Source organism: Talpa occidentalis, unplaced genomic scaffold (assembly GCF_014898055.3).
Source record: "Talpa occidentalis isolate TD23 unplaced genomic scaffold, MPIMG_talOcc4v2.1, whole genome shotgun sequence".
Classification (NCBI taxonomy): Eukaryota; Metazoa; Chordata; class Mammalia; order Eulipotyphla; family Talpidae; genus Talpa; species Talpa occidentalis.
In genome coordinates, this window is record NW_026555331.1 from 70520452 (window position 1) to 70536333 (window position 15882).

Consider the following 15882-nt stretch of genomic DNA (forward strand, 5'->3'; position numbering starts at 1 on the left):
CATTGCCAAATTGTGGGACTAAACCAAGTGCCCTTCAATAGATTAATGGATAGAAACTGAGGAATGTATATTTAATGAAATATTATACAGCTGTGAAAAGAGATGAAACTGTGGCATTTGGGACAAAAATGGACAAATGCTGGGGTGAATATGCTGAGATTAATCAAAAAGTGAAAGACAGATTTTGGGTGATCTGACTCATCTGCAGAATATCAATTCCCCTCAAAAACAATTACAGTAAAACAATAGAAGAAATTAAAAATTCAACTCCAGACCTCCCTGGTGGTATAGGGTTAAAGTCTTAGAACTATCAAGCTATCACCAGTCACTGCAGCTTGAGTTCTACCCCTGGCCAGGTAGCTCACCCACATGGAGCTGCAGACTTCTCCTATCTCACCTGCTGCTCCCCTCAGCAGTGTATTTCAGTCAATATGGCTGTTCTACTCCTCACTCTGCCTCTGGTGAATCTTTTCATTCCCGCACCTCTGGCCTACACCCCAGTTCTTATATGCATAAGTAAATAAAAATAAATCTTTAACAAACTTAAACTTAGTAAAAAAAAAAAAGATGATAATTGCCAGATGAAATAGGAAAAAGAGTGGAGGGGCTAATGGAGGTAAACAATGGGCCTTGGTGATTTTCTGGAGGGAATAAAAATATAATAATAACAACAACAAAAACAACAGAGAAAGAAAAGCAACAAAAATAAAAAGTAAAAAAAAAAATGATATATCCCAGGTTTTAATGTCTGTTGTAAAATATTGTAATAGTTGTGGGTCTCCCTGGTGGTGCAAGGGGTTTAGCACTGCACTATGAAGCAATCCACAGCCTCTGCAGCTCGAGTTTGATCCCCAGGCAGCCAGGGAGAAGCCCACATGGCAAGGCAGTCCTCTCTTGTTTCGGACGCTGTTTCCCTCAGCAGTGTATTTCAGTCAGTCTGCCTGTTCTGTTCCCCACTCTCTCTGGTGGATCTTCTCACCCCCCACATCTCTGACCTGTACCCCAGCTCTTGCATGCATAAATAATAAATCTTTAAAATATATATTATATATATTATATATATATATTGTAATAGTTGTATACTACCACTACTACCACTCTTTTAGTCTGGATGATTTAAATGTAACTTATCATATTTTCAAAATACATGCTTTGAAAAAATTTTGGAGGATGACATGACATTAAAATTGTAGTTTCTTCACAATAAGGAGCAAAAATTTAACCTGAAAGCACAGTAATTTTAGATTAAATGATTCTAGATAGTCAACAAATTCCCATTATTAAACTCAGTAAGCCTCAACTAGTGCTGCAATGGCTGCCAATAGTTTGATAATGCTGTCTTTAACCCCTGCACCATCAGTGAGGCTCAGGCTGGGATTATTTTAAACACAAGTAGAAGGAAGTCAAAAATAACAACAAAGTCCTTTTTTCTGCTTGATTTCATGAGATCAAGCCCATTTCTAAGACAAGAGAACGTATCAATAGATCACGAGGAGCAACAGTAGAGAGGATAGATTAAGATCTCTTACTCTGTAGTTTGCCTATTCCTAGGAATAGAAATCTGAGGTTTGGAATTTAGTTCACAGAAAGATGAATTTTCCCTTCATAGTTTTCTTTTACCAAATTAATTTTATTTTATTTTACTATTTTTGAAAGATTATTTATGCATACAGGAACTGGGGTAGAGGCTACAAGTGTGGATGGTGAGAGGATACACCATTGTTCATTTTTTTTATTTATTTATTTGTTTGTTTGTTTTGTTTATACATGCACTGGGCACAGTCAGAAGCGCGGGAGGGTGAGAGAATTCACCAGAGCCAGAGTGGGGAGCAGAACAGGCAGAGGGACCAAAGTACACTGCTGAGGGGAGCAGCGGGCGGCAGGAGAGGTCTGCGCGCCATGTGGGACACTCCTCCAGTGGCCGGGGAGCAGCCAGGGATCAAACCGGTGCCGCAGAGGCAGCGGACAGCTTCGCAACCCAGCGCTCAACCACTGCGCCACTGGGGAGGCCCCACCATTGTTCATTTTTAAACAATGTTTGCTTCCCCGACCCCACACTCTCAGGTGTAGTCCCCATAGAGTTTCCTTCACCAAAGCACCTGTGCACCATCACCTCAGTCCCCTGTGCTCTTCCCTCTCTCCATTTGATCCCTCTCCCTCCTCTTCCCCTGCAGGATGTCTCTGGTTTATAATTGTCCGTTTTTGCTTTGTTTTGAATTGTTATTATTTCCCCCCCCATGTCTTATTTAAACAGAGTGTGGATGTGACCTTTTTAAAAGTAGGGGGAAATAGATTTTTGCCTATGAAACAGATCAGAACAGTATCTCAAGTTGGACCACAGGAAGGTCCAGTGCCCACTACAGCTCGAAGACACCAGAGACATACCAATGATCTTAGCTGGGGAGCAAAGGTCCAGACAACTGCTTGAGGAGAACAAAGGCAGCCCCCTCACAACATTCAACTACAGTGCTGCCCCTCACTTTAATCGCCAGCATTTCTGCCTCCTGCCTAGACCACAGAAAATATGGTCTAACTGGAGAATAGTGTTATAGTTAAGATGCTGTTTATAGACCAGGTTTTTGATTCTCTAATTTTTACTGGGATCAGGCAGTATTGCAAAGAAAGACTAGGCACTACTACTTTTGAGTCTAAGGAGAAAATGTGCTCCAGTTTTTAATAATGGAGCCCAAGGACACGTCCTATGGAGTTGAACGATAGATTGCCTGGTGATTCCTGCAACATCAAAGGGAAAGTGCCCATAATGAACAGGTCACAAAGATAAAGCTGTGGTGTCCTTCCTGTTAGGTCAGAGGCCTCCAGTGGCAGAGGTACCAAATGGACAACCCTATAGTCCAGGGCTCTACCGACTGGAAACGAGGGGTCCAAGTAACCCATCACTGACCTGGGATAGCTGCCTGACTAGGACCCCTCCACTTTTGGCCTTTTGATAGGCTGTATGGAGAGCTGGTCTCATAAGACTCACTGATTGTTAAGCAGAGGTTCAGGAACTGGAGGTGGGGGGACTGTTCAGAGCAAGCAGACTGGAGCACTGGCCATAGAGGAAGAGAGATAAAGTAGTCCATGAGCCAAGCAACCCACTGGGGACTTGAATGATGAAAAGGCTGTCATCCACCAGATTGGGCCACAGCAGTCTTTCAGGATACCTGGAACTGAACTTTCAGCACTGTTGGGGTGTACCCCAACTAGCTACTTTCCATGGCTCCAAGGTTTCCTTGTAGTCCACCAGAGAACGAGAAACCAAGAGAAGGTGTAGAGTTACCCAGATGGGCCAGCAAATGTGGAGGTCTAATATTGGGGTGAGGCCAAAGGCATGGGAGTGAAAGAATTCACCAGACAGAGTGGAGAACAGGAAAAGCAGACTTATTGAAACACCCTGCAAGAGCACCAAGGGCAAGATGGGAGCTAATGTCTGTATTTCTGCCCATTTTTTCATTGGGTTTGTTTACTTTTTTTTTTTTTTGTATGTGTTCTTTGTAGATCTTAGATGTTAGCCCCTTGTCAAATGTATGGTATGTAAATATTTTGTCCCATTCATTAGGCTATCTTTTCATTTTAGTGGTAGTTTCTTTCACTAATATAAACTAGTGTATAGTTTCATGTATTGCCATTTGATTATTGTTTCTTTTATTCTCTTTGTCATTGGAGTCAAGTCCCCCAAGACATCCTTGAGGTCAATAGTATAGAGTGTTTTCTTCTATTATTTTATGGTTTCAGTTCTAACATCCAAATTTTTAATGCATTTTTGAGTTAAATTTTGTATATGGTGTGGGATAATTGTATTAGTTTCATTTGTCTGCCTGTAACTGTACAATTTTCCAAACAGCATTTGTTGAAAAGAATTTCCTTCTCCATTGTATACATTTGGCTTATTATTGTAGATTAATTGCTTAAATATGTATGATTTTATTTCAAGGCTTTCAATTTTGTTCCACTGGCATTTGTATCAATTTTTATTTAAATATCATAGCTTTTTTTTTTTAAACTATAGACTTTCAATATAATTTGAAGTGGAGAATGTAATACCTTCATTCCTCTTTTTATTTTCTCAGTATTGCTTTAGTTATTTTGGATCTTCTGTGATTCCATATAAATTTCAGTAATGTTTGTTTTACTTATTTGAAGAATTACATTAAAAATTGTTTGGTATTACATTGAATCTATATGTTACCTTGGGTAATATGGCCATTTGAACTATGCTAAATCTTCCAGTCGAGTATACAGTTTCTTTCAATCTTCTATTTTTTTGATAATGTTTTAGTTTTCATCAATTACATCTTTATCTTCCTTGGGTAGATTTATTACTAGGTATTAAATGTGTTTTATGTTACTGTAGTTGGAATTTTCTGCTCACATGTTGATGGGCCCTTACTTTGCTTCTGCCTCTTAGCTATTTTGAATAGTGTTGCAATGAACATGGGTGTGTGCATATTTCTTCAAAATTCTGTTTTCCGTTCTTTTGGCTATACACCCAGAAATAGTATTGCTTAACCATGTGGTAATTATAATTTTTATTGTTTAAAGAAACCATACTTTTTCTATAGCAACTGCTATACAACCCATTAAAAATACACAGGGTTCCAGTTTCTCCTAAACCTCACAAAGGTTTGTTTTATTTTAATTTTTGTGTGATATTAGTCATCCTAATGGATATGAAGGTATAGCTTATTTGTATTTTGTTTGCATTTCCCTGATGATTAGTTGTTTGGCATATTTCAAAATGCTGTTCACCCTCTGTTTGGAGAAATGGCTGTTCAAGCTCTCTTTCCCTCCCTACAAGTGGTGTCTCAATTACTGCCTCCTTTCTTTCTGCCTCAACTATCTGAGCACCAGTCACTCTCTGGGATACCTTAGACATCCTTCTCCTGCTGCTAGAGGCACAGCAGTCAGCAGCAATTTAGTAATGGAAAATGAACAAAAGAGGGAAGAGAATCATGAAACAATATTAAGAGAGTTTTAGTAAGTGGGTTTGTAGTGAACCCTGTTACACTACACCACTCTATCTTCCCTCCTTACCTGAAGCCCCCATCTCCAGTTAGAACTGTTGCTAGAGAGTCTGAACTCTTCAGAGGAGGTGTTACTGATACCACTTCTGCTATGGAACTGATCATCATCCTACAGGAGACCATCACTTCCCAGTTGACTGGAACTGGAAGCAGCACAGAAGAACATGGAACATGCAGCCATGCATAACCTTTCCACCTTCCTTGTGGAGCTTTCTATAGTGTTGGAAAATCCAAGAAAGAGGTTGCCAGGGTTGCAGCCTTATACAAGTCAAGCACTCTCTGACATCTAAAAAAACAGATATATAGACTCAATATCAGCAGAGGTGGCTTGTTATTTACACTAGTACTCCAAGGGAAATCAAGAATTATACTTTGCAGACTTTGGGCACAAGAATTTACCAACCAATTTCACTTCTCTATTTGTAGGTCATGTTATTTGTGCATAGATCCTAATGAACTTGTGGTTAGAATTCATTCCTCAGATAGTGGTCAATGTCACAAACCAAGTAGCACAGAGAAAATGAAATAGTTGACAATGGACATTATTTATTACATTTGCCAAGATATGAACAGAGAACATCTATAGTATAAATCTCTTCAGATTCTGACTTCCCTCAATCCAGGGAATGAGGGAAAAAGAAACTAGTGGCAATGAATGTACTCCTGAACTCATTGGACTTCACCAAAGCAAGTCTTGATAGAGTCAAAACCACACAGTGTCCAGATACAAGGCTATAAATGATAGCAGAATCTGTTGCATGCAATCTATCTCTCTCCTTCTCCATTATATACACATATATATATATATATATATACACACACACAATTATATACAATTGCTGTTTTTTAAATAATAATTGAAACAATTCCAAGTGATACTGATGAGGTGACCCTACAAAGAATCAATTCTCTTCCAACGTTTGTGATGAATAAATGAATGTGCCCATTTAAGCATCAAAGGCAGTGCAAAGAAGAATGTCCCTTAAACACACAAGCAATTTTTATGCCAAGGTAACACTGTAGTACCTGGTTCCAAACCATACAGACACTGACTAAATAGTTATTTTTTTTAGGATTTATTTATTTATTTATACAAGCACTGGGTACAGTCAGAAGCACAGGAGGGTGAGAGAATTCACCAGAGCCAGAGTGGGGAGCAGAACAGGCAGACTGATGAAGCACACTGCTGAGGGGAGCAGCGGGCACAGCAGGAGAGGTCTATGTGCCATGTGGGACCCTTGCTGGCCGGCCGGGGATCGAACCAGCATTGCAGAGGCTGAGGCAGCTTCGCAGCCCAGCACTCAACAACTGCACCACCGGGGAGATCCCTGACTAAATAGATTGAAAATTTTGATGGTGGAGACTGGAACACTACAAAGCCTCAGGCCTGTATCTCACGTTTTAACTACCTGCTATGAAGATGACAGCACTCTTCATGGTGATATCAGATGAGGCAGTGATAGCTTTTGCCTTTATCTTGAAAGGACATGAATCAAATCTGCTCAAATCACTGGTTATGTGGGCTATGCCCAACCTAATAAAATTAATGGAAGTTCCTAGTGTAGTTAGCTATTTGGGCTACAACAGCATGCGCTGTTCATAACATTTGGAGCTGATCCCTTAAGCTGCTATCGAGTATGTCTACTTGACTTTCTGCTGCATTGTCTGATTAAAGGCCTTCTTGCCGAACCAAGAGTGTTTTCAATTTAAATTGATTGTCAAGCTGCAGGTGTAGTTGATGATCAGGAAGAAACAGATACCTATTACTTATCTTATTCTTTTGAACTCATTTCAAAGGCTTTTGGAGAACACAGACACGCAATATGGAAACCAGAACAGCTTGAGGAGCTCTGCATAGGAATCTAAAAGAAAACTTGAAAACAGTGCCAATGATTATTACTCTGCATTTCAGAAGTCAACTCTCATCATCATGGAACAAGTGCAATAAGTGCTTCCTATAGAGTAACATTTCCAGGCCACACCAGACAGGATCCAGTTCAAAGACCTTCAGTCTTTATTCAGCACAGTTCTTCAGATGTTCTCTAGAAAGCACATCATCAAAATACATTATAGGGCCATCCCGGTGGTGCAGCGGGTTGAGCACAGCACTGTGAAGCTCTCCGCAGCCTCTGCAGTGCAGGTTCGATTCCCAGCTGGCTAGTAAGATACCCATATGGTGCAACAGACCTCTCCTGTCTTGCCAGCTGCTCCCCTCAGCAGTGTCTCTGGGCCATCTACCTGTTCTGCTCCCCGCTCTGTCTCTGGTGAATCCTCTCACCTTTCCACGCTTCGGACCTGTACCCCAGTTCTTGTATAAAATAAATAAATCTTTACAAAACTACATTATAGATCTCTGATATACCCTTGCCCCCGCCCCTTAAGGATGTTCCAAAGCAAGTCTGGGTCAGGGGAAGAGTAAAATGATGCTGTGGGGGCAGGAATGGACACAGTGCAGGTTTTCTATGATCCCACAGACCGGGTAAAGGAGGAGTGTGAGTCCTCAGTGGCTTTTGCAGGTTTTTTATTGTGATTCACCAGGCATATGGCAGGTAAGGGGTGCTGGGGGGCCAGGAGGCTGGCAGTCCTCCCAGGCCCTGGCAAATTCTCACTCTATCAGGGCTCTCTGGCATTCTCTCTGCTTCTCTTCTTCTCTTGGCTTCCATTCATTCTTGGCTTCTCTGCTCCTGCTGGTGTCCCCGTGACACCATCCTTAAGAGCCCAGTCTTAGCCCAGGTGAATCCCATCTACATATGCCCACACCCTATTCCAGGTGCCCGCCATCAGGCATGCATTCAGGACCACAGTGTTCCATCATCTATCCTAATGGCGGGAAGGCAGAAAAGCCTGACATTTTTTTCTTACCCTACAGATGCCCTACTGGCATTTAGCACACTGGTGTAAGCGTTGGATGATGGATTCCCAAAGTGCATGTGTAGGGTAAGGAAAAATGTCAGGCTTTTCTGCCCTCCTGCCATTAGGATGAATGATGGATCCTTGCGGTCCTGAATGCATGCCTGATAGTAGGCATGAGCATAGGTAGATGGGATTCACCTGGGCTGAGACTGGGCTTTTAATGGCGGCGTAACAGGGACACCAGCAGAAGCCGAAAGAGAAGCCAAGAAGCAGCAGAAGAAACAGAAGAGCAGAGATAATTTGAAAGAAGGTTGGAGAGCCCAGAGTGAAGATTTGCTGGGGGCTGGGAGGCCTGCGAGCCTCCCAACCCCCCAGCACCCTTGCCTGCTGTGTACAGGGTAAATCCCAGTAAAAGACCTGCAAAAACCACTGAGGACTCTGACTCCTCCTTTACCCGGTCTGCTGGATGTTAGAAAACCTGCCCTGTGTCCTGTCTAGCCTTTCCAGCATGGTGTCTTTTAAATAATTTCTGGGCATTGGATTGGCACATTATGTTAAATATCATGTGACTTTGGCATCTATGTGTTAGTGGGAGTCTTATGTTATGCCCTGCAAGCCAACATCATGTATCTCTGTGATGAGTTGATGCAGCTGCTACTAGGGAACTCTGGGAATGAGAAATGTCTTCCAGTGTAGGGTAAGGTAAAAAGTATCAGGCTTTTCTGCCCTCCCTCCATCAGGATAGATGAGGGAACCCTGTGATCCTGAATGCATGCCTAATGGTGGGCACCTGAAGTGGGTACACCTGGGCTAAGAGACTGGACTTTTAAGGGCGGTGTCACAGGGATGCCAGCAGCAGCAGAAGCCAAAAGAGAAGCCGAGAAAGAAGTAGCAGAAGCCGAGAGAAAAGCAGAGAATGCCTGAGAGCCCAAATAGAGTGAAGACTTGCCTCCCAGCCCCCCAGCACCCCTGCCTGTCATGTACCTGGCAATCCCAAGAAAAGACCTGCAAAAAAACCACTGAGGACTCTGACTCCTCCTTTACCCAGTCTGCTGGATTAGAAAACCTGCACTGTGGTCTTCCTGTCCCTACAATTGGCGTAGTCAGCAGGATGATCCATGCAGACAGGTATTGGAGCCCTCTGAAGACCTGGAGGGACTAAGGAGTAACAGACTTTGCCTGTGACGACACTGGAGGCATTATGGTGGCACAGGAGAGGGGAAAGTTCCAGGAGCTACAGGACAAGAACTTGCATGAAGGAGACACCCAAGAGGACCAGCCAATGACCCCTGAGGCAGCAAGAATCGTCGGGGAAGAGAGGACCATGATTCGGAGCTCACCAGTGCAGATGCAGGGAGAGGCCAATGGACTTGGACTGATGGACTGATGAACTTGGACTGATAAACTTGGACTGACAATCCCGCCAGAAGGCGGAGGAACTTTGGCAAGTTAATGTTGTTTTGGGACCCTGGGGGAGGATGCTATTGTTTGTACACCCCAAGAGATGGGAATCTGGGGGTGGCCAGTGGGCCTTGATGGCCAAAAGCAGCCTGTGTATGCCCAGCAGCTAGGTGGCGGAGAAAAGCCAACTGAGAAGGCAAAAACTGGTGCTGATGCTAAGTTTGGGAAGCCCTGAGTGGCTGTTAAGCACTAAGTAAGCTGAGGAAGGCCAGTGAGACTCTTAAAATCACCTGTGGGTGATGCCAGGCTCATTGTTGAGTGAGGGTGAGGAGTTGAGGAACCCCTCCTAGGGGAAGTGGGGGCGTGGCTTGGGGTGGAGCCCAAGCCAAATGTAGAGTTTGTATCCAAGGATAACTGACCCATGTGCTTGTGCAGTGGGTTGGCCTGAGTGCAGCGGTTTGTGTGTCGCATTGGTGGCTATGAAGGCCGAGTGTTGGAGTGACTGCAGACAGAAACCCTGAGGGTTGGTGATTACCCCCAACAGAATAGAATCGCCAGTTCCAGAGTGAGTGCATCCAGGGGGTGGATGTGGTGTGTGGCTTGTAGCCTAGACTACAGCCAGAGAAGGTGAGGAAGCCTGACGACTCCTGGTGTGCTACAGTAGATGCCCTGAGTGGTTCCCTCCCTCGTATGAGCAGTGCCTTCGCAGCAGATTTGGTGGCTCATCTGCTGGTACCAATAATTGTCTTTTGCCACTAGGTTGGGGCCCTGCCTGGACTTATTTGTGTTCTGTTCTATTTTGTTGTTATAGTGTGATGTGTTAGCTTTTGTGGGCCGTGGCTGCATTGTTTATGTTTGCTAAGAAAATTGTATATATAAAGACTATATGGCAGAAAACCCTGAGGAGGTGGACTGTAGGGTAAGGAAAAATGTTAGGTTTTCTGCCCTCCTGCCATCAGGATAGATGATGGATCCTTTCGGTCCTGAATGCATGCCTGATGGCGGACACCTGGAATAGGGTGTGGGCATAGGTAGATGGGATTCACCTGGGCTGAGACTGAACTTTTAAGGGCGGCATCATGGGGATGCCAGTAGAAGCAGAAAAGAGAAGCAGTAGCAGTAGAAGCAGAAGCAGAGAGAAGGCCGGAGAGCCCAGAGTGAAGACCTGCTGGGGGCTGGGAGGACTGCCAGCCTCACGACCCCCCAGCACCCCTGCCTGCCATGTACCTGGTAATCTATATAAAAAATCTGCAAAAGCCACTGAGGACTCCAATTCCTCCTTTACCCAGTCTGCTGGATATTAGAAAACCTGCACTGTGTCCATTCCTGCCCCTACAACCGGTCTGTGATAACACAGATTCTATCAGTATTTAGTGATATTTCCCTTGCTGTTTTGGAGTTTAAAAATGGCGTAGAGGTTAATATGTGTACTCTTCAGCAAGGCTCCCAAGCAAAGCTGAGCAAATCAGGTGGCTTATCTGAAAGAACTAAGAGAAATCTGCTTAGAAGCCTATACCAGAACTGCCCAAAGATTGATAGGAGACCAGGAGAATGTACACTTGAATGTGATACTAGTACAACACCTTCCTTGACACAATGCTGGAGATGAGGATCATGCAGATAGAGTAGTAGTTTGCACTGGTGGGCTGATAGAGGAGCTATTTACAACTTTTGGGAAGGGACGTACTGAAATTAATAGAAGCTATGTTATTGATTCATGATCTGTTAACTGAGTGCAGACATTGAAAACTAACAAAGCAAAAACCCTTGGTACATGGGCAGCAAAGGAACTCAGGAAGATGTTAAATGCTGAGAATATCACAGTGCAGGAATATAAGAAAAAAAAGGCTGCTTTGTTGGAGCTAAATTGATAGAGAAAATAAACAAATAAAAATAATTATATCAGAATTTACGTAGTAAAAAATATTGGCTATAGGAAAAGTAGTGTAAGGACAAACACTACTACAAAGACCTGAAGGAAATGAGGAAGACCCCTGTGAAGATATTGAGGTACTGCTTTATCCAGAGGCACTGGCCTGGATGTGAGCTTCACAAGCATGGAAAAAAAAATCACAAAAGTCATTCATATATATCTGATTCATATACAGTTTTGTAAACCAATGTTATAATAAAAAAATAATATAGTAAAAGGACTGTAACTATAAATGTTTTTATGCATAAAAATGTACTTAATGACAGATGTTTCTATTTTACCACAGTCTCTTAAGTATTGTACCATTCCCAAAAGTTGATGTAAGTGGTATTTTCTACACTATTGACACTTAATTTGTGCTTAACAGAAGGTCTGGCAAAGGGTGTGATTTATTAGTATGGAATTCTGGAAAAAAAGAAGTAATTGAGATGAGAGTTTCAAAATGCAAGAGGCATAAAAAATGCTAAATTCTGAAATTAGAAAGATAACTAGCAATAATTAAGAAGCACTGAATAGTTTAATATGATTGCATGATTGGAAGACACAGCACGGCAGTTTGAAGATTAAATCAGGGAAAATAGAATGATGCTTAATGATAAATAGGAGAGAGATTAAGTAATACTGGAAAGCAGGGTAAGATTGATGAAAAAATCTCTTTGTCAATATAAATATCCATTGTGTAATAAATAATATGTATTTATAAAACTGTAATGAGAAGTGGAGGAGGTAAGAGAGAAAGAGAGAGAGAGAGAGAGAGAGAGAGAGAAACAGATAAAATGTATTACAAAGTTATCACACCAGGTAAAATATATAAAAGCATATCAGCATTACCTATAAGCCCAGTTAGTATATACTCAAAAAGTAATAGTCTCCCCAAGGAAAAAGTCCAGGTAAGATAGTCCTGTATTTGGAATTTATACTAATAAATATAAATATACACGGTATGTTCTCTTTTTTTCAACACTAGGCTTAAGACATTCAAGCATGTATGTATTATAGGCATTGCTTTGTGAAAACAAAGTATTTTCAGTTGGTGAGTAAGCATAATTTACTATTGTTGATTAGCATTGGTGTGTTTCCTATGTGGATTTATTGTGAATAATAATAGATGATATATCTTTGTCAATGTTTGTTGAGTGTATATTTAGGAATGTATTTCTTGAGATGTATGATTGACATCTATGTCATTCTAGCACATACTACCAAGGTGTTTTCCAAAATGGTTGCATCAATTTACTCCTGCTCTTAATGGTGTTAGGGTAGCAATTTCTCCACAAAGTCATTGACAATGCCACTATTTGTCTTATTAATGTGAGATATGCTGGTGGATGTGTAGTGCCATATTCTGTTTGCTTTTTTTTAAAGATTTATTTATTCATGCATACAGGAACTGGGGTACAGGCCAGATGTGCAGGAGGGTGAGAGGATTCACCAGAGATAGAGCGGGGAACAGAACAGGCAGACTGACTGAAATAGTTTTCTCTGTAAAGTAGCTACATCCCAAAGAAGGGATCAGGAAATAAAATAATAAATAAAAAAACCAAAATTAACAGGCAACTATAAAACAGAGACATTCTGCGTGGAGGGGGAATGAGAGGGATCAAAACAGGGGAGGGAAGAGCACTAGATACTATGGTGATGTTGCACAGCTGAATTGGTGGTGGGAATTTTATGGGGACTACACATGAGTGGAGAAAGCAAATATTGTAAAAAAATGAACAATATAAAAATATATAAATAAATTTAAAAAATCAGAAATATGACAGAAAAAAAGTTACTACATTTCAAGTTGTAATTCATAAATTTTTTGTTTAAAACTACCCCTCCTGTCGTGCCCACTGCTCCCCTCTGCAGTGTATTTCGGTCATCAGCCTGTTCTGCACCCCACTCTGTCTCACCCTCCCACGTGTCTGGCCTTTACCCCAGCTCTTGTATAAAAACAAACAAATAAATAAATAAATCCTAAAAAAAACCCTACTTATCTATAAGTATTATTTTATCTTCTCCATCTTGTTTTTCAGCATAGGCTTGACTCTCTGTAGGGAGTCAAGTAAGTAAATTACTAGGCTTTTCTGCCCTCCCACCATTAGGATTGATGATGGAACCCTGTGGTCCTGAATGCATATCTGATGGTGGACAACTGGTGTAGGGTGTGGGCATGCATAGGTGGGTTCCCCTGGGCTGAGAGACTGCGCTCATAAGGGCGGTGTCACGGGGACGCCAGCAGAGCAAAAAGAACGGAACAGCACACAGAAAGAGAAGCAGAGACCACGAGAGAATGCTGTAGAGCCCAGAGACAGTGAAGACCAGGAGCCTGCCAGCCTCCTAGGCCCCCCAGCCTGGTAAACCCAGTAAAACCCTGAAAAAGCCATCGAGGGCTCTAGGACTTCTCGTTAACTGTCTGCATGCAATCATAGAGATCCTGTTCTGTGTCCTTTATACTACTACATTCCCTGAAGCCCAGGATTCAGGAGACCAAATTGGACCCGATTCCTCCAAGACAGGTTACTGGTATATAAGTGTAGTGCCAGGAAGGCAAAGAGTTAGTTCTCTATGATAAAAGTAGATGGGTAAAGGAGAGTCCTGGAGCCCTCAGTGGCTCTCTCAGGCTTTCATTGAGCTTTTACATGTAGTGCTGCAACCAGGTACATGGCAGGCAGGGGTACCAGGGGGCCAGGAGGCTGGCAGGCCTCCCAGCCCCTGGTGAATCTTCACTCTTTTCTGGCCTCTCTCTGGTTCTCTTGTGTGCTCTGCTTCTCTTGGCAAATAAAAATACAGCCATGGTCCACAAAACTAAACAATGCAACTGGATATAACAATGTAACAAAACCCAGGTGCCCCCTATCAGCATGCATTCAGGACCACAGGGATCCATCATCAATCCCAATGGCAGGAGGGCAGAAAAGCCTATCATTTACCCTAGAGTCAGGCATCTGAACATACATTGCTAGCATCCGTGGTGCTCAGATTCTCCCCTTTAAAACTGAGTATCTCCACATTGGTAACTCTGTCATTTTCAGAAAGATAGAATCCATTTCTAAAAACTGTGAAAGACATGTTCACAACAGGATGGTGTAGTGTGTCTGATGCATGAGCAATTGTGTCAGTACACAGAAATTGGCCTAAAACCTTTTGAGAAGAGTCTGACCCTACTGTAGGGTGCATTTTTTTTTTTTTAAGATTTATTTATTTATTTATACAAGCACTGGGTATAGTCAGAAGCGTGGGAGGGTGAGAGAATTCACCAGAGCCAGAGCAGGGAGCAGAACAGGCAGAAGGACCGAAGTACACCGCTGAGGGGAACAGCGGGCGGCAGGAGAGGTCTGCGCGCCATGTGGGACCCTCGCCCAGCGGCCGGGGATTGAACTGGTGCTGCAGAGGCTGTGGGCAGCTTCTCAACCCAGCGCTCAACTGCTGTGCCACCGGGGAGGCCCAAGGTGCATTTTTTTTTTAATACAGCAAATTTAATTTTTTTTAAAGGATGAATTTTGAGGGGGCATAAGGCACATAGGTATGGAGAAGATGATAAATTCAATAAATATAATCTGTTTTGCTAATTGTTTTATAACCACAGCAGATTAGCACAGAGAATGTCCTGTACAGTGAAACACAATAAAGATTAAGATGAAGGTTTTTCTTTGTGCAAGACTGAAGATTTCGCTCTCTGGTATTTGGAAGTTAGGTTCTGGATCACTAGGTGTGGAGCACAGACCAGCCTTCTAGCCAGATTTGAACAAAGAATAGTTCTTCAACTGGCATATCTTTCTTAATCTATTTCAAGTTCAATTTTAGTTTCAACTCTTCTCTCTGTTTCTCCCATTGTTAGCAGGCAGGCTAAGGGACATATATGGGCCCCCAAACTTGCATACTCCAAATGGGTTCTTCCACCTGCCTCATAAAGACAAAGCATATGCTTTGTGTGTAAAATACTTAACAGAAAATAGCTTTAATAGAGTAGGTGTATGTGTCATAGAGTGAGAGAAGAAAGGATGATAGTTTCCTAACAAAATACCCACAGCTACCCATCAACTTGTGGATAATATCCAGCCAAAGAGGGTTGGCCTAACAGGGACACTGATGCCCAAGAACCTGGCTGAAGATAAAGGCACCTTCTGGTTGGGATCCATAGGAAAGGGGCATAAGGGACCAGACACGTCTAGAGAAAAGGAACAAAATAGAAGAACAAATCAAGGTAACTGATGCCATTGTCTGCCTCCCACAGATCTCTCATCCACAGCTCTTCCAAGTGTCTCCTCCATGTCCCCTAAGTTCCTGGTATAATTCAAAGGTTCAGAAGCAAGTGTGGTTTCTTCCTCAAATGTCTTTCTGTTCCATGTGCCTCCTTCCAGCCTTTTTTTATAAGACCCTTTTAGATTCCCCTTAGCTGCTCAGCTCCCCCCTTCAGTAGGTGGGGCGGAAAACATGGAACATCCCTTTTTAGATTATACCATTACAACATCCATGTGTGTGTTTGCTTAATGGGGACTCCTATTTCATTAATGCTCTGTACATTTCTCATTCATGATTCATTTCTTACTATTCTTAACATTGCATAATGTCTGGTCATCCTACCTTCCCATTAGTTGATTTTCTTTTCCTATTATTGAATATCTCTGTCTTAAAAAAAAAAATCAGGAATGCTTTTTGAATGTATTTATCTTCAGTTTTTTA

At 42.3% G+C, this 15882-nt stretch overlaps 1 pseudogene; it reads left to right on the forward strand.

Annotated features, from left to right (window-relative positions):
• The first annotated feature begins 5115 nt into the window (after positions 1–5115).
• Positions 5116–11149, forward strand: LOC119249871 (importin subunit beta-1-like; annotated as a pseudogene).
• Positions 11150–15882: the final 4733 nt, after the last annotated feature.